The sequence below is a fragment of the Balaenoptera borealis genome (assembly GCF_965194805.1).
Source record: "Balaenoptera borealis genome assembly, chromosome: 11".
Classification (NCBI taxonomy): domain Eukaryota; kingdom Metazoa; phylum Chordata; class Mammalia; order Artiodactyla; family Balaenopteridae; genus Balaenoptera; species Balaenoptera borealis.
In genome coordinates this window covers 84,869,036-84,894,132 of record NC_138868.1, presented here as the reverse complement: position 1 = coordinate 84,894,132, position 25,097 = coordinate 84,869,036, and the positions used below count along the sequence as shown (strand labels likewise).

At 35.2% G+C, this 25,097-nt stretch overlaps 1 protein-coding gene, 1 long non-coding RNA gene and 1 pseudogene across 4 annotated transcripts in view; 1 reads left to right on the top strand and 2 right to left on the bottom strand.

Moving 5' to 3' along the window:
* LOC309604887 (DNA endonuclease RBBP8 pseudogene) overlaps positions 1-18,585 on the bottom strand; it is a 421,592-nt pseudogene extending 403,007 nt beyond the window's left edge. Inside the window, exon 1 of the transcript XR_014249644.1 lies at positions 18,063-18,585. The product of XR_014249644.1 is annotated as a DNA endonuclease RBBP8 pseudogene (transcript). The remainder of the gene's footprint in view (positions 1-18,062) is intronic.
* The window catches only part of GUCY1A2 (guanylate cyclase 1 soluble subunit alpha 2), a 432,229-nt gene that overhangs the window by 72,448 nt on the left and 334,684 nt on the right, over positions 1-25,097 (bottom strand). The window lies entirely within an intron of this gene.
* Positions 17,925-25,097, top strand: part of LOC309604981 — a 159,940-nt gene continuing 152,767 nt past the window's right edge. Inside the window, exon 1 of the long non-coding RNA XR_014231197.1 lies at positions 17,925-18,045. This is a non-coding gene — a long non-coding RNA (uncharacterized lncRNA). The remainder of the gene's footprint in view (positions 18,046-25,097) is intronic.

Sequence of the window (25,097 nt, the reverse complement as noted above, 5' to 3'; positions counted from 1 at the left end):
GATGTGGAGTTTGTGTCTCTGCACAACTAGGGCACCTACCAGGCACTGGTGGGGGAACATGGACACCTGAGGGGATGGGAGGAACTCCCGAGCAACCAGGTAGGACATGGCGGGGGGGTGGTAGGGAGGAGGAGAAGTGGAAGTGGGACCAGGACGGGCACCCCTGAGGGGCGGCTGGGAGAGGGGAGGGGCTCCCACACCTGGAGGGACCCACCCATGGTTAGGTGATCAACAAGGATGGAGGAGACCCTTGGGAGAGCTGAGGATCAGAAGGAAACATGGTTAGTGTTTACCCTGCCCATTTGGGCCCTGGGGAGCCTGCTGAGGTCCCAGGACTGATCCTCTGCCCACCAAGGCACCCTCCAGCTGTGTGGGTCCTGAGGGAGTGGGAGGGAGGGGGAGAAGGTAAAAGCCAGACTGACAGGACCAGCACCCCTGAGGGGCGGCTGGGGGAGGGGAGGGGCTCCCACACCTGGAGGGGCCCACCCACAATTAGGGGATCAACAGGGATTGGGGAGAACCTCAGGAGAGTGGAGGATCAGAAGGGACAATGGTCAGCCTTTCTCCTGCCCACTTGGGCTCTGGGGAGCCTGCTGAGATCCTGGGCCTAATCCTCCACATTCCAAGGCTCCCTCCAGCCATGCTGAGCCTAAGCCCACACCCCCACCCAGGGCCTTACCTCTACACATCACACTCCAAAACCCTCTCTGACCCCCTCCAACCGTGCTGGGCCTAAACCCCACTTGAACACCCCCAACTAGGGTCTTTCCTCCAAACTCCACACTCTGAGGCTCCCCTCCCAGACCTTTCGCAGCTGAGTGGGTCCTGAGCTTAGGCCCCACCCTGCTTTAAACACCACACATGCCTAAGCTCCGCCACCTACAGCAAGGCCTTTTCTGGCCTTTTTTGTTTTAGGTTGTGGTTCTGTTTTACCTCATTGTTGTTGATTCATTTACATTTTTATTTTTTCTAATAATTTTTTTATTCTTCTAATTTTATTTTATTCTTTAGAGTTTCTTATTGTTCTGCTCCTTTTGCTGTGTCCCCACCCCCTTTTTTTCCTTTTTCTTTTATGGTTCTGTTTTACCCAGTTGCAGTTGTTGCACTTATATTTTTATTTTTCCTAAGATATTTTTAATTTTTCTAACTTTTTAAATTTTTTGTTATTGTACTGCTTCGTTTTTTTTTTTTTTCTTTTCTTTGCTGTGCCACACAGCTTGCAAGATCTTGGTTCCCAGGCTGAGGGTTGGGCCTGAGTTCCTGTGTTGGGAGCTCTGAGTCCTAACTGCTGGACTACAGAGTACGTCAGACCCCAGGGAATATTAATTGGCGTGAAATCTTCCGGAGGTCCTCATCTCAGCACCGAGACCCGACTCTACACAACTGATTATAAACTCCAGTGCTGGGCACCTCAGGCCAAACAACCAGTAAGACAGGAATACAGCCTCACACATCAAAATAAAAAAAGTGAGATGACAAAAAAATATGGTACAGATGAAGGAGCAAGGTAAAACCCTAAAACATGAAATAAAAGAGGAGGAAAGAGGCAACGTATCTGAAAAAGAATTTAAAGACCCAAAATCTCTGAAATAGAATGGAGGCACGGATTGAGAAAATACAAGAAATGTTTAACAAAGACCTAGAACAACTAAAGAGCAAACAAACATTGATGAACAACAAAAATTGAAATGAAAAATATACTAGAAGGAATCAAAAGTAGAATAACTGAGGCAGAAGAATGAATAAGTGAGCTGGAAGATAGAATGGTGGAAATAACTGCCAATGAGCAGAATAAAGGAAAAAGAATGAAAAGAACTGAGGACAGTCTCAGAGACCTCTGAGACAACATTAATTGCACCAATATTCAAATTATAAGGGTCCCAAAAGAAGGGAAAAAGAAAGGGTCTGAGAAAATATTTGAAGAGATTATAGTCAAAAACTTCCCTAACGTGGGAAAGGAAATAGTCACCCAAATCCAGGAAGCACACAGAGCCCAATGCACAACAAACCCTAGGAGGAACACACCAATACACATATTAATCTAACTAACAAAAAGAAAAAACAAAAGCAACAAGGGAAAAGCAAAAAATAACATACAAGGGAATCCCCATAAGGTAATCAGCTGATTTTTCAACAGGAACTCTGCAGGCCAGAAAGGAGTGGCTGGATATACTTAAAGAGATGAAACGGAAAAACCTACAATGAAGATTACTCTACCCAGCAAGGATCTCATTCACACTCAACAGAGAAATCAAAAGCTTTACAGACAAGCAAAAGCTAAGAGAATTCAGCATCACCAAACCAGCTTTACAACAAATTCTAAAAGAGCTTCTCTAGGTGGGAAACACAAGAGAAGAAAAAGACCCAGAAAAACAAATCCAAAACAATTTTAAAAATGGTAAGAGGAACATACATATTGATAATTACCTTGAATGTAAATGGATTAAATGCTCCAAACAAAAGACACAGACTGGCTGAATGGATACAAAAACGAGATCTATATATATGCTGTCTAAAAGAGACCCAGTTCAGACCTAGGGACACATACAGACTGAAAGTGAAGGGATGGAAAAAGATATTCCATGCAAATGGAAATCAAAAGAAAGCTGGAGTAGCAATACTCATATCAGATAAAATAGATTTTAAAATAAAGAATGTTACAACAGACAAGGAAGGGCACTAAAAAATGATCAAGGGATCAATCAAAGAAGAAGATATAACAATTATAAATATTTATGCACCCAACATAGGAACACGTCAATACATAAGGCAAATGCTAACAACCTTAAAAGAGGAAATAAACAATAACACAATAATAGTAGGGGACTTTAACACCCCACTTACACCAATGGACAGATCATCCAAACAGAAAATAAATAATGAGACACAACTTTAAAGGACATCATAGACCAGATAAATTTAATTGATATTTATAGGACATTCCATGAGAAAGTGGCAGAATACACTTTATTCTCAAGTGCACACAGAACATTCTCCAGGATGGATCATATCTTGGATCACAAAGAAGCCTTGGAAAATTTAATAAAATTGAAATTATATTAAGCATCTTTTTCGACCACAATGCTATGAGATTAAAAATCAACTACAGGTTAAAAAAGCTGTAAAAAACACAAATACATGTAGCCTAATCAGTGTGCTACTAATTAAAGAAGAGATAACTGAAGAAATCAAAGTGGAAATTAAAAAATACTTAGAAACAGATGACAATGAAAACACGATGACCCAAAACCTATGAGATGCAGCAAAAGCAGTTCTAAGAGGGAAGTTTATAGCAATTAAATCTCACCTCAAAAAAAAAAAAAGAAAAAGCACAAATAAACAATCTAAAGTTACACCTAAAGCAACAATCTAACGTTACACCTAAAGCAACTATAGAAAGAAGAACAAAGACAACCCAAAGTCAGTAGAAGGAAAGAAATGAAAAATATCAGAGCAGAAATAAATGAAATACAAATAAAGAAAACCAAAGCCAAGATCAATAAAACTATAAGTTGGTTCTTTGAGGACATAAGCAAAATTGATAAATCTTTAGCCAGACTCATCAAGAAGAAAAGGGAGATGATGCAAATCAATAAAATTAGAAATGAAAAAGGAGAAATCACAACTGACACCACAGAAATACAAAGGATCATAAGAGACTACTACAAAAAACTATATGCCAATAAAATGGACAACCTGAAGAAATAGACAAATTCTTAGAAAGGTACAATTTTCCAAGACTGAACCAGGAAGAATTAGAAAATATAAACAGACCTATTACAAGTAATGAAATTGAAACTGTAATTTAAAATCTTCCAACAAAGAAAAGTCCAGGACCAGATGGCTTCACAGGCAAATTCTATCAGACGTTTAGTGAAAAGCTAACACCTAAACTTATCAAACTCTTCCAAGAAACTGCAAAGGAAAGAACACTCCCATATACATTCTGCGAGGCCACCATCATCCTGATACCAAAACCAGAAAAACATACTACAAAAAAGGAGAGTTACAGACCAATATCACTGATGAATATAGACAAGTTCTCAACAAAGTACTAGCAAACAGAATCCAACAACACATTAAAAGGATCATACACCATGAACAAGTGGGATTTACCTCAGGGATGCAAGGATTTTTCAATATATGCAAATTAATCAATATGATACACCACATTAACAAATTATGGAATAAAAACTGTTTGATCATCTCAACAGATGCAGAAAAAGCTTTTGTCAAAATTCAATACCCATTTATGACAAAAACTCTCCAGAAAATAGGCATAGAGGGAACCTACCTCAAAATAATAAAGGCCATATATGACAAACCCACAGCAAACATCATTCTCAATGGTGAAAAATTGAAAGCATTTCCACTAAGATCAGGAACAAGAAAAAGATGTCCACTCTCACCACTTTTATGCAACATAGTTTTGGAAGTCCTAGCCATGGCAATCAGAGAAGAAAAAGAAATAAAAGGAATGCAAATTGGAAAAGAAGAAGTAAAACTCACTGTTTGCAGGTGACATGATATTATACATAGAAAATCCTAAAGATGCCACCAGAAAACTACTAGAACTAATTAGTGAATTTGGTAAGGTTGTAGGATACAAAGTTAATGCACAGAAATCTCTTGCATTGTTATACACTAGCACTGAAAAATCAGAAACAGAAATTAAGGAAACAATCCATCACAACAAAAAGAATAAATGCCTAGGAATCAACCTACCTAAGGAGGCAAAAGACCTGTACTTAGAAAACTATAAAACACGGATGAAAGAAATCAAAGATAACACAAGCAGATGGAGAGATATACCATGTTCTTGGATTGGAAGAATCAATATTGGGAAAATGACTACAACATCCAAAGCAATCTACAGGTTAAATGCAATGCCTATCAAATTACCAATGGCATTCGTCACAGAATTAGAAGAAAAAAATTTATAATTTGTATGGAAACACAAAAGACCCTGAATAGCCAAAGCGATGTTGAGAAAGAAAAATGGAGCTGGAGGAATCAGGGTCCCCAACTTCAAACTATACTACAAACCTACAGTAATCAAGACAGTAGGGTACTGGCACAAAAACAGAACTATAGATCAATGGTACAGGATAGACAGCTCAGAGATAAAAGCACACAAATATGTTCACCTAATTTATGACAAAGGAGGCAAGAACATACACTGGAGAAAAGCAGCCTCTTCAATAAGTGGTGGTGGAAAAACTGGACAGCTACATGTAAAAGAATGAAATTAGAACACTACCTAACACCATACACAAAAATCAACTCAAAATGGATTAAAGACTTAAATGTAAGACTGGATACTATAAAACTCTTAGAGGAAAACATAGAAAGAACACTCTGACATAAAACACAGCAAGATCTTTTTTGACCCACTTCCTAGAGTAATGAAAATAAAAACAAAAATAAACAAATGGGACCTAGTTAAATGTAAAAGCTTTTGCACAGCAAAGGAAACAATAAACAAGGCAAAAAGACAACCCTCACAATGGGAGAAAATATTTGCAAATGAAGCAACATACAAGGGATTAATCTCCAAAATATACAAACAGCTCATACAGCTCAATATAAAAACAAACCCAATTAAAAAATAGGTGGAAGACCTAAATAGACATTTCACCAAAGAAGACATACAGATGGCCAAGAGACATGTGAAAAGCTGCTCAACATCACTAATTAATAGAACAATGCAAGTCAAAACTACTGTGACGTATCACTTCACACTGGTCAGAGTGGTCATCATCAAAAAATCTACAAACAACAAATGCCAGAGAAGGTGCGGAGAAAAGGGAACCCTCTTGCACTGTTGGTGGGAATGTAAATTGATACAGTCACTGTGTAGAACAGTATGGAGGTTCCTTAAAAAACTCAAAATAGAACTCCTATATTATCCAGCCATCCCATTACTGGACATATACCCTGAGAAAACAATAGTTCAAAAAGACACATATACCCCAATGTTCATGGCAGTTTTATTTACAATTGCCAGGACTTGAAAACAACCTAAATGTCCATCAACAGATGAATGGATAAAGAAGATGTGGTACATGTATATAATGGAAGATTACTCAGCCATAAAAAGAAATGAAACTGGGTCATTTGTAGAGATGTGAATGGACCTAGAGTCTCATACAGAGTGAAGTAAGTCAGAAAGAGAAAAAACAAACATAGTATATTAACACATATATGTGGAATCTAGAAAAATGGTACAGATGAACCTATTTGCAGGGTAGGAATAGGAACACAGATGTAGAGAATGGGCGTGTGGACACAGGGGGAGAAAAGGAGGGTGGGATGAATTGGGAGATTAGGTTTGACATAAATACACTACCATGTGTAAAATAGATAGCTAGTGGGAACCTGCTGTATAGCACAGGGAACACAGCTCGGTGCTCTGTGATGACCTAGATGGATGGGGTTGGGGTGGAGGAGGGAGGTCCAAGAGGGAGGGGACATATGTATACATATAGCTGATTCACTTCATTGTACTGCAGAAACTAACACAACATTGTAAAGCAATTATACTCCAAAAAAAAAATGAGTTTGATTATTAAACATTAATAATTATTATCCTCTTTTGTAAGCCATAACTTTTTTGTTCATATTATAAGACTAAATAGCATAGACAACTTTACCCTCTAGAATAATAGTACATTAACAAAATTAAACTCTGGAGTTATAATGTAGAACTCTTGGCTACATGTTCCAATGAACTGGAGAACTTTAAAATTACTGTTTTGGTCTCCCTTCCAGAGATTTTTATTTAACAAGTCTGGAATGAGGTTTGGGCATTGGGATTTTTAACTCTCTCCAGGGTTTCTAATGTGCATCCAAAGTTGAGAACCACAAGTTTAGAACATTGTTTAAGTTTCACAGATGTATTTACAAATTACTAAAACTACAGGAGCCAAGTAGTTTACATAGCTGTACTCTTTCCTAGCAAATGGTTTTAGCCAGCATTGTGTAAATTCTTCCACAATGTATACAGAGACATATATTGCCTTTCAACTTGGGAAAGGAAACACAATATTGCACCCTGCTCCCAGAAGACACAATATTCCTAAATATCTCTTGAAGACTTTAAAAAAAAAAAAAGATATGTATAATTATAATATTACCAAATGTGATAGAATTGTGAATACTCCTCCTTGAGACTTCAGCACATCTGTTTTGGGGTGAGTAGAAACCCAGTCTCATTTATAGCATTTTATATAGTCTCACATGACTAGGGGCACTGGGAATACATAGAGAAACTTCTTCATCTTGAAATGTTCGTCTATAGATTAGCCCTGGCAAAAATGTGGCAGTTGGGATGAAAGGCATTTTAGGCTCATGAATGCTAAAATGGGTCATATGCTTTGGAATATGACCTATCAATTATCTGTTGTATGATCCTGGGCAAATTACTTCTCTAAAACTCATAATCTATAATGCAGAGAGAATAATAATGTGTACCAGCTTAGGCTAGTACATAATAAGCATTTACTCATATCCAATATAAAACATTATGATTATTAACTTTAACTGGAAAAATAGTGGTCAATTTTATTTATCTTCTTATAGTATAAGCACTAGACACTTTTCTAGTTCATACACCTTATTCCACAGATGTGGAAACTGAAAGACAAAGAATAAATGGCCTGCTACCGAACACAACCAGTGAGGACTAAAGTCTAAATGGAGACATTATTCTTATGGCTTCTACTGAATTCATCTGTGATAACATCTTGGCAGTTTTCTTTTTTAATCCCCTTTTTTCATTATTGAAGATGAAAGATTCATGATGATAACTTATGTTTATGCAAACCTCCATAAAATCTGTTTAAATGGTTATATAGCATTACCCAAATGACCAGAACAAGGGAAAGTGTTTTCTGAAAAATTTTTAAAAAGATTTTGAAAAATAACAGAAAGCTACAATAAAATTCAAATACACACAGCATCAAATGTAAATCAAACTGTCTTAGCCAAACCTAAAGAGACATGACTACTAAATGTAATATGGTATCCTAGGTAGGCTACTGGAACAGAAAAAGGAAATCAGGGGAAAATTGAGGAAATCTGAATATAGACTTTAGTTAATAATAATGTACCTATATTGGTTCATTAATTATAACAATAGTACCATACTCTTATTTGGGGAGAACTGAAAATGGGGTATTCTGGGACTCTCTGTACTAACTTCACAATTATTCTGAAAATATAAAACTGTTATAAAATAAAAAGTTTCTTTTAAAAATGTAAATCATATTCCTCCACCAATAAAAAAACACGTTCTCAAATGTTTATCTTTAAAAATGTTTATTTTAAAATTCAGACAGTAACAGCTAACTCAAGGATATAGAATAAAAGTATTGAATGCAATAATGTAAAAAGATGTAAAATGTAATGCAATGTGAAAAATAATCATTTACAAATCTTAGAAGAAATCAATCAATCAACCAACTAACCAACCAGAAGGCAATAACAACCCTAAATCCTTTATACATACCCTAATCCTGATGTACATTACTTTTGTCACCAACATGTATTCCATTTTGGCATTCCATGGTACTCATGTTCATTTTCCTGAGCAGGTTGGCTCCTTAATATCAGCAATAGTTCTTTCAACTGGAGATATGTCTGGAAGATCTGGCCCAATATTAATTTTAGGGGTAAATTGTGAAAACAAAGTTAACCCCATAATAAGGTTTAAATATACATTGGGTTGGGTGAAAAATTCAAACAATGAACAAAACTGAAAATTAAGAAATCATTAAGCAAGATTCGTAAATCCCAAAGGGTCCAATGGTAGACTTCAAGGCATCCATAGATCTCCTGAAGTTGTGCATGTATGTTGCATCTGTAGTGTTTATCAGCTTTTAAAAGAGTCCGTGGATTCCCCAGTATTAGAGAATCATTAATTTAATGTCTTTTTCAGTTTCAAATTATTTCTGTATCTTTAACACCTACCATTAAATTTTGCATTTAGTGCAGAACCTTAAAAATTTTGTTGAATGAAGGAGCAAGTAAATTGATCAGCAGGATAAAAGAAAGAAAATTCTATGTTGGGCAAAAATGTCACATTTTCCTTCCTCTAAATACTTGCAGCACTATATTTTTATCCCTCGAGTCATCTTTGATATTCAAGTCATCTTTGGATACTCATTCATCTTTGTATCCAACATCAATATTTGTACACTAAGATTGAAAAGCAACTTTTAAACAAGGGACCTTGAATTAATGTTTTATACCCAATTCTACTTCTGTTTGTCACATTAGTCCAATAATTGATAAAGTAATGTCATCCCAAAACTTATGAAATTGTATCTTTAGATCCTCTGAAATCTGGCTAAAAGTGAGAAGAAACTAGTTAATGGCTGCAAAAAGAATATAAAAAGCTTAGCAAATGAGGCTAAAATCACTCAAACCTCAAAACTGTTCTTTTAGTGCTGCTTTAATACAGCTGTCACTTTTTGTTTTGCTGCTTTAATCCAGCTGTCACTTTTTGTTTTGATGGCAGCCTTTAGTACAAAATAAAAGAATAATAGATTCTCACTAATCAGTGAGTTCATGGACTAGAATAAGTCCCCTGAATTAGCTCTACTTTTAACCTGGACTTTGAGAAAAAAGCTCTAAACTTTGAAATAAAAAGCTTTGTGTTACTTATTTGTAATTAGTATGCAATTGATCTCATCCAAGCAAACAAAAGAAAGAGTAGGAAACTTTTATTTTCAAAATTGAACTTGGTAAATGAAGAACCTACACAAAGTAGTCATCAAAGACAAATTCTGTGTATGTGGCGTGTGCACACAAAGTCAGTTTTAAGGAAACTCTTCACACATTAACTCCTAGAACAGTTAAGTGTGTACTATTTTTGTTTTGACCCCATTCCCTCTGACACATGAAAGTCAGAATAAGAAACCTTTAGTTTAACCAAACCAATCTCTTTAATAAAAAATGAATTTCTGATTATTACTTTGTTTTTATTAACATATGACTTTACAAGATATGCAGTTGTTTTGATATATTTTATTATGGTACAAAGTCACCCACAGATTCCTAAACACATCAAGCTCCTTTACTCCCCTGGGCCTTTATTGTTGCTGCTTATCTGCTTAGACTGCCTTGTACCACTTCCCTGGGGTAATTTCCATTTTCTTAATAGAAATTTTTTCTATTTTCTATTTCCATAGAAATGGTTTCCAGTTTCTTCACAGCCTAGCCATCATCTCTGCTCCATGCCTGTGTATAAATTCTTCCCTCTGCTTTCTTCAATTTTTTTTTTATCAATAAATTGAAGTATATCTTCTGCCCATTATTTATTGTTTGGGTTGCTTGTTTTTTGATATTGAGCTGTATGAGCTCTTTGTATATTTTGGAGATTAATCCCTTGTTGGCTGCATAATTTGCAAATATTTTCTCCCATTCTGTAAGTTGTATTTTCATTTTGATTATGGTTTCCTTTGTATGCAAAAGCTTTTAAGTTTATTTAGGTCGCATTTGTTTATTTCTGTTTTTATTTCCATTACTCTAGAAGATGGATCCAAAACAATATTGCTGTGATTTATGTCAAAGAGTGTTCTGCCTATGTTTTCTGCTAAGAGTTTTATAGTCTCTGGTCTTATATTTAGGTCTTTAATCAATTTTGAGTTTATTTTAGTATATGGTGTTAAAGAATGTTCTAATTTCATCCTTTTACATGTAGCTGTCCAGTTTTCCCAGCACCACTTATTGAAGACACTGTCTTTTCTCCATTGTATATTCTTGCCTCCTTTGTTATAGATTAATTGACCATTCATTAATGGTCATTAATGACCAGAAATGGGTTCATTTCTGGGATTTCTATCCTGTTCCATTGATCTGTATTTCTGTTTTTGTGCCAGTACCATACTGCTTTAATTATTGTAGCTTTATAGTATAGTCTGTAGTAATGGAGCCTGATTCCTCCTACTCTGTTTTTCTTTCTCAGGATTGCTTTGGCTATTCAGGGACTTTTGCATTTCCATACAAATTGAAAATAAAATTTGTTATAGTTCTGTGAAAAATGCCATTGGTAATTTGATAGGACTTGCATAGAATCTGTAGATTTCCTTGTGTAGCATGGTTATTTTGACAACATTGATTCTTCCAATCCAAGAACATGGTGTATTTTTCCATCTGCTTGTTTCAGCATTTTATAGTTTTTGGGATACAGGTCTTTTGCCCCTTAGTTATATTTATTCCTAGAAATCTTATTCTTCTTGATGAGACAGTAAATGGGACTGTTTCTTTAATTTCTCTTTATGATCTTTTGTTGTTAGTGTATGCAACAGATTTCTGTGTATTAATTTTGTATCCTGTGACTTTATCAAATTCATTGATGAGCTCTAATAGTTTTTGACAGCATCTTTAGGATTTTCTACGTATAGTATCATGACATCTGCAAACAGTGACAGTTTTACTTCTTCTTTTCCAATTCAGATTCCTTTTATTTCTTTTTCTTCTCTCAGTGTTGTGGCTAGGACTTCCAAACTATGTTGAATAAAATGGATGAGAGTGAACATCTTTGTCTTGTTCCTGATCTTAGAGGAAATGCTTTCAGCTTTTAACCATTGAGTAAGATGTTAGCTGTGGATTTGTCATATAAGACTTTTATTAGGTTGAGGTATGGTCCCTCTATGCCCATTTTCTGGAGAGTTTTTATTATAAATGGGTGTTGAATTTTGTCAAAAGCTTTTGATGCACCTACTGAGATGATCATATGATATTTATTCTTCAACTTGTTAATGTCACAATGATTGATTTGCATATACTGAAAAATCCTTGCAGCCCTGGGATGTATCTCACTTGATCATGGTGTATGATCCTTTTAATGTAGTTTTGGATTGGTTTGCTAGTATTTTGTTGAGGATTTTTGCATCTATGTTCATCAGTAATATTGCCTTGTAATTTTCATTTTTTGTGGTAAATGTGTCTGGTTTTGGTATCTGGGTAATGCTGGCCTCATAGAATGAGTTGGAAGTGTTGCTTCATCTGCAGTTTTGTGGAACAGTTTCAGAAGAATAGGTGTTAAATCTTTTCTAAATGTTTGGTAGAATTCATCTGTGAAGCCATCTGGTCCTAGACTTTTAATTTGTTTGAAGTTTGTTAATCACAGGTTCAATTTCTATACTTGTAATTTGTCTGTTCATAGTTTCTATTTCTTCCTGTTTCAGTTTTGGGAGATTGTACCTTTCTAAGAATTTGTTCATTTCTTCAAGTTTGTCCGCTTTTTGGCATATAGTTGCTTGTAGTAGTCTCTTTGGTCCTTTGTATTTCTGTAGTGTTGGCTGTAATGTCTCATTTTTCATTTCTAATTTTATTGATTTGAGTCCTATCCCTCTTTTTCTTGATGAGTCTGGCTAAAGGTTTATCAACTTGATCTTTTCAAAGAACCAGTTCTTTGTTTCATTGATCTTTTCTATTGTTTTCTTAGTCTCTATTTCACTTATCAGAACCACCCAATCCAAAAATGGGCAAAACTTCTAAACACACATTTCTGCAAAGAAGATATACAGATGGCCAAAAAGCACATGAAAAGATTCTCAACATTGTTAATTATTAGAGAAATGCAAATCAAAACTATAATGAGGTATTACCTCACACTGGTCAGAATGGCCATCATCAAAAAGTCTACAAACACAAGGGAACCCTCCTACACTGTTGGTGGGAATGTAAATATATAAGTTCATTTATATCATTTTTTATATTCCACATATAAGCTATATTATATGATATTTGTATTTCTCTGGCTTACTTCATTTAGTATGATAATCTCTAGGTCCATCCATGTTGCTGCAAATTATTATTTTATTCTTTTTTATGGTTGAGTAATGTTTCATTGTATAAGTATACCACATCCTCTTTATCCATTCATCTGTCAGTGGGCATTTATGTTGCTTCCATGTTTTGGCTATTGTAAATAGTGCTTCAATGAACATTGGGGTGCATGTATTTTTTCAAGTTATGGTTTTCTCCAGATATATGCCTAGGAGTGGGATTGCTGGATCATATGGTAGCTCTATTTTCAGTTTTTTAAGGAACCTCCATACTGTTCTCCATAGTAGTTGTACCAATTTATTGATATAATACAGAATTAGACCCACAGACATAGAAAACAAACTTATGGTTACCAAAAGGGTGAGAGCGAGGGGAGGGATATGTTAGGAGTTTTGGTTTAGCCTATACACACTACCATATATAAAATAGACAACAAACCAGGACCTACTATGTAGCACAAGGAACTATACTCAGTATTTTATAATAACCTATATGGGCAAAGAATCTGAAAAAAATGTATAGATATATGTATAACTGACTAACTTTGCTGTATATCTGAAACTAATACAACATTGTAAATCAACTATACTTAAAAAAAAGCTATAAGGATATGCTGTACAGCACAGGGAATATAGTCAATATTTTATAACAAGTTTAAATAGAGTATAATCTATAAAAACTTTGGATCACTATGTTGTACACCTGAAACTAATACTGTAAATCAACTATAATGCAGTAAAATTAAATAATAATTTTTTTTAAATTTGAAAGATTCTCAGATATACAAGGTAAAGATAAGGATAAGTGGAATACTAAATCCCCAAACCTCATTTTAGTGTATTTAGCTTCAAATTTCCCCCATACTAAACATTTTAGGAGTTCTGTTATTAAGAGTGGAATGGTGTGTTTCATATTTTAACCCCTTTTCCCTTAGTGTCAGGAAAATATACAATTATTTAAAAAACTAGAAATAATACCAGCAACAAAGGCCATTAGTATTCTAAAACCTGGATATTCAGATATTGATCAAGTTGATTATAAAAACTATGTTATGTTAAAAAAAATTTTGACTAATTTTCCTAATTCCATTGGAAAAGATTTGTTTAGAATCCAGGAATATTAAGGATCTTCATTTCATGGCTGCATAAAGAGTGACCTGGAATATAGGGTGATTTGTCTAATATCACATAGTTACCTTGTAGCATTGCTGGGGTATCATCTGGGTGAGCAGTAATTTCTAGCTTAGAATTAGGGTACCCATTTATATGACATTTCCCTGAAGAGTGTGGCTCTGGGCCCCAAATGTGGAGGAAGCTCATGAAAGATCATGATGTGTATAATAATGCTGACCATTTTAGATTAACCTGAATGCCATGTTTTTACTCTCTTCTCTGGGCCAATGAGATGGTGATTGAGGCAAGGATGGTAACAACTGCCATCAGAATTTGTTCTTTCTCTGAAGTTTCAAAGAACCACCTTTTATACATTATATATTTCAGATTATATTTGAAAACTGAAGCTTGACTGAATAAAGTCAAAAAAAATAAAAAATAAAATTGAAGTATAGTTGATTTATAGTACTATGTTAGTTTCAGGTGTACAGCAGTGATTCAGTTATATAGATATATTTTTTTCAGATTATTTTCCATAATAGGTTATTACAAGATACTGGATATAGTTCCCTGTGATATACAGTAAATCCTTGTTGCTTATCTATTTTATGTAGAGTAGTTTGTATCTGTTAATCCCATACTCCTAATTTACCTCCCCACTTCCCTTTCCCCTTTGGTAACCATAAGTTTGTTTTCTATGTCTGTTTTGTATATAGATTCATTTGTATTATTTCTCAGATTCCACATATAAGTGATATCATTTATCTTTGTCTGTCTTACTTACTTAACTAAGCGTAATATTCTTTAGGCCCATCCATGTTGCTGCAAATGGCAAGATTTCATTCTTTTTTATGGCTGAGTAATATTTATAGATAGATAGATAGATAGATGATAGATAGATAGATAGATTAGATAGATAGATAGATAGATAGATAGATAGATAGATAGATAGATAGATCCATCACATCTTCTTAAGCCAATTGTCTGTTGATGGGCACTTGGGTTGTTTCCATGTCTTGACTGTTGTAAATAGTGCTGCTATGAAAATTGAGGTGTATGTATCTTTTTGAATGAGAGTTTCTGTGTTTTCTGGATATATGCTCATGAGTGGAATTGCTAGATCATATGGTAGCTCTATTTTTAGTTTTTTAAGAAACCTCCATTCTGTTTTCCATCGTGGCTACAACAATTGACATTCCCACCAACAGTGTAGGCGTTTTCTTCAATACCTGACCATCTGGATGGCTTTTCACATTTCAGACCACAGTTTAGAAGTCACTTCATCAGGAAGCCTTCCATCAGGAAGTTAGGTATCCCTGGTATGAATTTTATTCACTGCATTTACCCTTTCCCAATAGCTACTATGCTTTATTTTATTTTATTTTTCCATTATCTGTCTCTGTTGCATGATGCGAAACTCTGGGAGAACAAGGATCCATGTCTTACTGTTATATCCCCAGCACCTACCAGAATCTTCCTACATGTAGCAGTGTCTCAATAAATATTGAAGTAAAAAATAAATTTAACCACTTCTTTTAAAACCTCAGAATATAAATTAATATGGCTTTTGAATTAGATGTTTGAAGTGTACTTCATTTTCTTTAACTGTTCCTTTCCATAAAAGGGATATCCTAAAAAATAAATTTAAGCAAATAATAATTTGCCAGAAACTTGCCTAAGGTATTCTTCCTTTCCCTTTCACACTACTTTTTCTGTCACATTAAAAACAACCACATAAACAAACAAAACAAGCTAAGTCAGGTTAAATGAGTATGTCTGAGCAACTGCACCTGCCCCGTGGGAACATCTAAGTGTTGCCTGGGAGAGCTGTGTACCAGGAGCCAGGACACAGCAAAATGTGGTCAATAGCTACCTTCTTACTGACACTATCCATTAAAATATTATGATATCTATGTGAATAGGTATGTAGGAGGACATGCATAGCCTAAAATTACCAAAATTATACCAAATACTTCAATTTTAAAAGTTATTTCAGTTAGGTAAGTATATTATTAAAATAAAAATCAAGCCATGGTAGAATATCATTTTTTTAGTATAAAGTAAAACATTTCAATATGCAATTACTTTCTGCCACAATATTAATAAAGAGTATGCGCTCATTGAAAGGAGTTAGAAATATTTGAGTATTTTCAACCAAATATTGAAAGTGGTAAGATATTAATTTATTTTATGAGATTAAAAGATAGTTGGAGACAGACATTTGCATGTTTAACTAAGTGCCTGACCCTCCAGTGACTATTATGATGGCAGCAGTGGACCCTAACTTCTTACACCAGATCATTTCAGTCCACCTTTTACAGAGTCATGCATGGAGTGTGGAGTACTCTCAGGAGGAAAACCCAAATAAAAGCAAATCTTACCCAGGAAGATTCCCATTTTTTCAATAAGTAGGCAAAGGCAGACTATGGATTTCTAGAATTATAAGGACTTTGGATGTGATTCTGAAAGCTATCAAGAGTATGAGACTTGATCATGTCTATTTTTTGTGTGTGTGTGATAACCCTGTATCTTTTCACAGTGCCTGGAATGGAAATAGGTGATCAATAAATATACATGTGTTAGATAAAGTAGCAAAACTTAAGTAGTACATTGGCATATTATATTTCTGAGTTAGAATATTAATATGGGCTACAGGGTGAAGAATGACTTTAGAGTTATGACTGAGTGAGAAAGACTATAGACTAAACAGCTTCTTGGTTGAATTTGAGTGGTAATGTTGATGGAAAGGAGGAGACTTGTTAGAAATGTAGGTGGCAAATTGATAGGACTTGGTGACTGACTGGATGTAACAAATTAAAAGAAATAGAGATTTATAAAGGAGGATGCCCCAAACCCTGGATTAATGTGTTGAGTGTTATGGATTGAAATAAGGGCTAAAGAAGAAAGTCCTTTTGGTTGTGACTAAGATGGTAGGATATTGTGAGTTAATTTTGGATGGGAGAGTTAAAAGTGAGTTAAATTTGAGTTGGGAGATATCAGCTTTGAAGTGGTTCTAGAAACCATAGCTGTGTCAGACTTATCAGAGTGTGTAACATGGGGAGAAAAATAGCTGGGTGAATAATTTTGAATAATATGAATATTTAAAAGATTCACAATCAAAGTAAAACCAAGGATCTGAAGCCAGGTCAAGAGTCCGAAATTTTAGAGCAGACAGGTAGGTGTTGTAGGTGAGAGCAAAATAGAGGGACCAAATAGGAGGTGCATAAGAAGTCAAGTTAGGAAGTTTGAGACAACAAATGAGACCTTAATAGTAAAGCAAACCTGTTAGGACAACAGTCAGTCCCTTAGCAGAACTTAAGGATCTGGAGAAAGAAGAAAGCAGGTAGAAGGATGTGCATGTTGTGGTGAGCAAAGTCAGGGGCCTCTCCTAACAATGGGAGAACAAATTCAAGAGATGTCCTGAAAGAAGCAGCCCATCTTTTTTATTTTAATTTCTGACATATACATTTTAAAGTAATAACTAGAATTATGACTTATAACATTATACCAGAACATATAAGATTTTTAGAAATTTCATGTAATGTCTGAAGCATTTATATTAACATATTTCCATACAAATAACCCAATGAAAGTTTAGTATTAGTTGTTTGTTTGTTTGTTTTTATACTGCAGGTTCTTGTTAGTCATCAATTTTATACACATCAGTGTATACATGTCAATTCCAATCGCCCAATTCAGCACACCACCATCCCCACCCCACCACAGTTTTCCCCCCTTGGTGTCCATATGTCTGTTCTCTACATCTGTCTCAACTTCTTCCCTGCAAAACGGCTCATCTGTACCATTTTTCTAGGTTCCACATACATGTGTTAATATATGATATATGTTTTTCTCTGACTTACTTCACTCTGTATGACAGTCTCTAGATCTATCCATGTCTCAGCAAATGACTCAATTTCGTTCCTTTTTATGGCTGAGTAGTATTCCATTGTATATATGTACCACTACTTCTTTATCCATTCGTCTCTCTACGGGCATTTAGGTTGCTTCCATGACCTGGCTATTGTAAATAGTGCTGCAATGAACATTGGGGTGCGTGTGTCTTTTTGAATTATGGTTTTCTCTGGGTATACGCCCAGTAGTGGGATTGCGGGATCATATGGTAAATCTATTTGTAGTTTTTTAAGGAACCTCCATACTGTTCTCCATAGTGGCTGTATCAATTTACATTCTCACCAACAGTGCAAGAGGGTTCCCTTTTCTCCACACCCTCTCCAGCATTTGTTGTTTGTAGATTTTCTGATGATGCCCATTCTAACTGGTGTGAGATGATACCTCATTGTAGTTTTGATTTAAATTTCTCTAATAATTAGTGAAGTTGAGCATCTTTTCATGTGCTTCTTGGCCATCTGTATGTCTTCTTTGGAGAAATGTCTATTTAGGTCTTCTGCCCATTTTTGGATTGGGTTGTTTGTTTCTTTAATATTGAGCTGAATGAGCTGTTTATATATTTTGGAGATTAATCCTTTGTCCGTTGATTCGTTTGCAAATATTTTCTCCCATTCTGAGGGTTGTCTTTTCGTCTTGTTTATGGTTTCCTTTGCTGTGCAAAAGCTTTTAAGTTTCCTTAGGTCCCATTTGTTTAATTTTGTTTTTATTTCCATTACTCCAGGAGGTGGATCAAAAAAGAACTTGCTGTGATTGATGTCAAAGAGTGTTCTTCCTATGTTTTCCACTAAGAGTTTTATAATGTCCGGTCTTACATTTAGGTCTTTAATCCATTTTGAGTTTATTTTTGTGTATGGTGTTAGGGAGTGTTCTAATTTCATTCTTTTACATGTAGCTGTCCAGTTTTCCAAGCACCACTTATTGAACAGACTGTCTTTTCTCCATTGTATATCTTTGCCTCCTTTGTCATAGATTAGTTGACCACAGGTGCGTGGGTTTATCTCTGGGCTTTCTATCCTGTTCCATTGATCTATGTTTCTGTTTTTGTGCCAGTACAATATTTTCTTGATTACTATAGCTTTGTAGTATACTCTGACGTCAGGGAGTCTGATTCCTCCAGCTCCGTTTTTTTCCCTCAAGACTGCTTTGGCTATTCGGGGTCTTTTGTGTCTCCATACAAGTTTTAAGATGATTTGTTCTAGTTCCGTAAAAAATGCCATTGGTAATTTGATAGGGATTGCATTGAATCTGTAGATTGCTTTGGGTAGCAATATTGATTCACAATATTGATTCTTCCAATCCAAGAACATGGTATATCTCTCCACCTGCTGGTATCATCTTTAATTTCTTTCATCAGTGTCTTATAGTTTTCTGCATACAGGTCTTTTGTCTCCTTAGGTAGGTTTATACCTAGATATTTTATTCTTTTTGTTGCAATGGTAAATGGGAGTGTTTCCATAATTTCTCTTTCAGATTTTTCATCATTGGTGTATAGGAATACAAGAGATTTCTGTGCATTAATTTTGTATTTTGCAACTTTACCCAATTCATTGATTAGCTCTAGTAGTTTTCTGGTGGCATTTTTAGGATTCTCTATGTATAGTATCATGTCATCTGCAAAGAGTGACAGTTTTACTTCTTCTTTTCCAATTTGTATTTCTTTTATTTCTTCTTCTTCTCTGATTGCCGTGGCTAGTACTTCCACAACTATGTTGAATAATAGTGGTGAGAGTGGACATCCTTTTCTCATTCCTGATCTTAGAGTAAATGCTTCCAGTTTTTCACCATTGAGAATGATGTTTGCTGTGGGTTTGTCATATATGGCTTTTATTATGTTGAGGAAAGTTCCCTCTATGCCCACTTTCTGGAGAGTTTTTATCATAAATGGGTGTTGAATTTTGTCAAAAGCTCTTTCTGCATCTATTGAGATGATCATATGGTTTTTATTCTTCAATTTGTTAATATGGTGTATCACATTGATTGATTTGCGTATATTGAAGAATCCTTGCATCCCTGGGATAAATCCCACCTGATCGTGGTGTATGATCCTTTTAATGTGTTGTTGGATTCTGTTTGCCAGTATTTTGTTGAAGAGTTTTGCATCTATATTCATCAGTGATATTGGTCTGAAATTTTCTTTTTTTGTAGTATCTTTGTCTGCTTTTGATATCAGGGTGATGGTGGCCTCATAGAATGAGTTTGGGAGTGTTCCTTCCTCTGCAATTTTTTGGAAGAGTTTGAGAAGGATGGGTGTTAGCTCTTCTCTAAATGTTTGATAGAATTCACCTGTGAAGCCATCTGGTCCTGGACTTTTGTTTGTTGGAAGATATTTAATCACAGTTTCAATTTCATTACTTGTCATTGGTCTGTTCATATTTTCTGTTTCTTCCTGGTTCAGTCTTGAAAGGTTATACCTTTCTAAGAATTTGTCCATTTCTTCCAGGTTGTCCATTTTATTGGCATAGAGTTGCTTGTAGTAATCTCTTAGGATGTTTTGTATTTCTGCGGTGTCTGTTGTAACTTCTCCTTTTTCATTTCTAATTTTATTGATTTGAGTCCTCTCCCTCTTTTTCTTGATGAGTCTGGTTAATGGCTTATCAATTTTGTTTATCTTCTCAAAGAACCAGCTTTTAGTTTTATTGATCTTTGTTATTGTTTTCTTTGTTTCTATTTCATTTATTTCCACTCTGATCTTTATGATTTCTTTCCTTCTGCTAACTTTGGGTTTTGTTTGTTCTTCTTTCTCTAGTTCCTTTAGGTGTAACGTTAGATTGTTTACTTGAGATTTTTCTTGTTTCTTGAGGTAGGCTTGTATAGCTATAAACTTCCCTCTTAGAACTGCTTTTGCTGCATCGCATAGGTTTTGGATCATCGTGTGTTCATTGTCATTTGTCTCTAGGTATTTTTTGATTTCCTCTTTGATTTCTTCAGTGATCTCTTCGTTATTTAGTAATGTACTGTTTACCCTCTATGTATTTTTGTTTTTCCCATGTAATTGATTTCTAATCTCATAGCATTGTGGTCAGAAAAGATGCTTGATATGATTTTGATTTTCTTAAATTTACTGAGGCTTGATTTGTGACCCAAGATGTGATCTATCCTGGAGAATATTCCGTTCGCACTTGAGAAGAAAGTGTAATCTGCTGCCTCTGGATGGAATGTCCTATAAATATCAATTAAATCTATCTGGTCTATTGTGTCATTTAAAGCTTGTGTTTCCTTATTAATTTTCTGTTTGGATGATCTGTCCATTGGTGTAAGTGAGGTGTTCAAGTCCCCCACTATTATTGTGTTACTGTTGATTTCCTCTTTTATAGCTGTTAGCAGTTGCCTTATGTATTGTGGTGCTACTATGTTGGGTGCATATATGTGTATAATTGTTATATCTTCTTCTTGGATTGATCCCTTGATCATTATGTAGTGTCCTTCCTTGTCTCTTGTAACATTCTTTATTTTAAAGTCTATTTTATCTGATATGAGTATAGCTACTCCAGCTTTCTTTTGATTTCCATTTGCATGGAATATCTTTTTCCATCCCCTCACTTTCAGTCTGTATGTTTCCCTAGGTCTGAAGTGGGTCTCTTGTAGACAGCATATATATGGGTCTTGTCTTTGTATCCATTCAGCAAGCCTGTGTCTTTTGGTTGGAGCATTTAATCTATTCACGTTTAAGGTAATTATCAATATGTATGTTCCTATGACCATTTTCTTAATTGTTTTGCGTTTGTTTTTGTAGGTCCTTTTCTTCTCTTGTGTTTCCCACTTAGAGAAGTTCCTTTAGCATTTGTTGTAGAGCTGGTTTGGTGGTGCTGAATTCTCTTAGCTTTTGCTTGTCTGTAAAGCTTTTGATTTCTCCATCAAATCTGAATGAGATCCTTGCCGGGTAGAGTAATCTTGGTTGTAGGTTCTTCCCTTTCATCACTTTAAGTATATCATGCCACTCCCTTCTGTCTTGTAGAGTTTCTGCTGAGAAATTAGCTGTTAACCTTATGGGAGTTCCCTTGTATGTTATTTTTCGTTTTTCCCTTGCTGCTTTCAATAATTTTTGTCTTTAATTTTTGCCAATTTTATTACTATGTGTCTCGGTGTGTTTCTCCTTGGGTTTATCCTGTATGGGACTCGCTGAGCGTCCTGGACTTGGGTGGCTATTTCCTTTCTCATGATAGGTAAGTTTTCGATTATAATCTCTTCAAATATTTTCTCTGGTCCTTTCTCTCTCTCTTCTCCTGTGGGACCCCTATAATGCGAATGTTGTTGCATTTAATGTTGTCCCAGAGGTCTCTTAGGCTGTCTTCATTTCTTTTCATTCTTTATTCTTTAGTCTGTTCCGCAGCAGTGAATTCCACCATCCTGTCTTCCAGGTCACTTATCCATTCTTCTGCCTCAGTTATTCTGCTATTGATTCCTTCTACTGTAGTTTTCATTTCAGTTATTGTATTGTTCGTCTCTGTTTGTTTGTTCTTTAATTCTTCTAGGTCTTTGTTAACCATTTCTTGCATCTTCTTGATCTTTGCCTCCATTCTTATTCTGAGGTCCTGGATCATCTTCACTATCATTATTCTGAATTCTTTTGCTGGAAGGTTGCCTATCTCCACTTCATTTAGTTGTTTTTCTGGGATTTCATCTTGTTCCTTCTTCTGGTATATAGCCCTCTGCCTTTTCATCTTGTCTATCTTTCTGTGAATGTGGTTTTTGTTCCACATGCTGCAGGATTATAGTTTTTCTTGCTTCTGCTGTCTGCCCTCTGGTGGTTGAGGCTATCTAATAGGCTTGATGGGAGGCTCTGGTGGTGGGAAAGCAGCCATCTTGAGAGTTTCTCTGCTCAGGGTGCCCTGAATCAGGCTCACTGAGTCTGGCAAACATAATGTAGCCACTGATATTTTTCCACATCAGCAAGATGAGAACATGCAATGGATGGCATGGCTATCTAAACTAAGTTAGATGACCTTAGTTTCTTGAACTTGGAAGGAAACCACAGACATTCTTAATGTCTTAAGCCTCTGAAGAATTTTCAATCTACTAAACACAGTATTAAGGTCACATTTTTGTATTACCCCTTTGCCCAATTCATTTCAACAGAATTCAACACAAGAAAAAAAAAATCCATAAAATAAAACAAGTTATGTTCAGAGACTGGACTTTGAACAGTGCAATCTCTTAGGAAATAACCCATCAATTCCACCTCCTGAATCTCCTTCTAATTGGCTTCTCTTCCCCATTCCTACTGTTCCAACCTTAGCTGGGGATCTCACTCTATTACTTGGACTATCACACTAATTTCCTAACTTGTCTATGTGTCTCTAGCCTAGTTCTTCTTCAATCTTGCGATATGTAGCTGCCAGATGGTACTTTTTAAAACATTTTAAGATATTCACCTCAATAAGGTTTTCCCCAATTAGAATCTCCCAATGACTCTTAACTTCCTACTGAATAATATCTAGGTCTCTTTGTAAAAAATTCATAATTCCTAATAGTCTGTCTCTTTGCCAATGTCCCACTTCATCTGACACTCCTCCACCCTTTATAATCTTTTGCTCTTAAAATACCAGATGCCTGCTGTTTTCTAAATTCACTGAATAATTTCACACTTCTGGGCTTTTGCATACGTTATTTCTTCTGTTTGTACTGTCCTCCTTACCTTAAATACTTGACAAATTCCTACTCAATCTATTAATCTTCAATATTCACTTCATATTCCCTCTTAATAAGGATTTCCCTGACGTCTTGCCCTTCTGCCTCCCGCACTTCACCAGCCACAGTTTATCATCCCAATCTTCTCTGCTATCTTGGTATCCTGTATATTTCTTTATTTTAGCATGTAATAATAGACTCCTGAAATTCTACTGGAGAGATGAAAAGGATATATCTTTGGAAATCCAAACAAATCTTTGGAAACCCCTAAATTCACTATACCAAAGCATCAGAAAATTTGTCCCAAAAATGTTTATCTAAGAATGGGACAGAATGCAGCCTATGTGGATGTGTAGATGGTAAACAGCAATCTAAGCTCACTGACTAGCTCCCTACATTGCAGCATGGGTGATTTAAATGCATCTCTTGGTGAAAACATATTTTACTCTGTATAAAAACTCTGAGCTCACTTGTGAATAGTTGAGACTGTGAGTGCAAGTTTTATGAATACCAAGGAGCAATATTATAGCACTTCCTTGTTTATATATTTCCCACCTCATCTAAATCTACATTGCATGCCGGGAGGGACTATGTCTATTTATTTTTCTGTGAGAAATAGTAGATTTTCAATAAAGTTAAATGAATGAACCATATACCTGAAATTCAATTGCAATGTCTAAACAATCAAAAACTGTTCATTCCCTTTTTCCCCTGCTTTTGAGAAGAATGACAGTGTAACATCTTCCTATTTTAAAAATGTATGAATGCTAGAGAAAAAGATTTACTTCATTCAATATTGAAATATTTTATTTATTTATTCATTCAGTCACCAAATATTTGTTGATTTCTTAATATATGCTACACATTGTTCTATGTTTTGAGGATACAGGAATATATATGATAGATGAGTACTCTGCTTTTATGGTGTTTTCATTCTTATGGAGACACACAATAAGCAAAAAAATAAAAATCCCATACTACCACATACTTATATTTTTTTAAATGCCTCTTTGTTCTTTTTTAAACCTGGGAATGATTTAGATATGGGGGCTGAAGTCAGCAAGGAAGAACTGGTGTGTCCTGCCCTTTATTGTTGCCACTACACAATACAAAATTTGAGCTTTGTAATTTCAGATTTTGAAGATTTTTCAAATCCTTGTAGTTTTCCTAACCTATTTGTATAAAAGGCATTGCCAAATGAATAACTAAAATAATTTTTCATTTCTGTGGACTGGAGGTGTAACTTTTTAAATGATCAACTTTGCCAGGAAACTGAGAGGTATATTTTAAAAGGTCTTACTTTTGTAATAGAGACCACATCTTAGCTGAGAAAACTGAAGGGAAAAGATATATAGCGATATAGTGAAAACTACTCTGTAGAAGTCAGTAAAATTTAATCAGAGACCATTTTTTGCAATGACACAAGTCAGCCTACTACTGTAAAATCAGTAGGGAAAAAATGACTCCTTCAATGACAAAATATCTCTTTTTATAAATTTAGAAAATGTCATACCTGCTAGAGTTGTCACAATTAATTATGGCATGCTAGGAAGATTGAAAATATCTTGATAGTTTCTCACAACTATTCTCTCCTTCTGAATAATTTCCTCTTTACATGTCCTTCAAGATCTAGCTTAGGGAACCTAT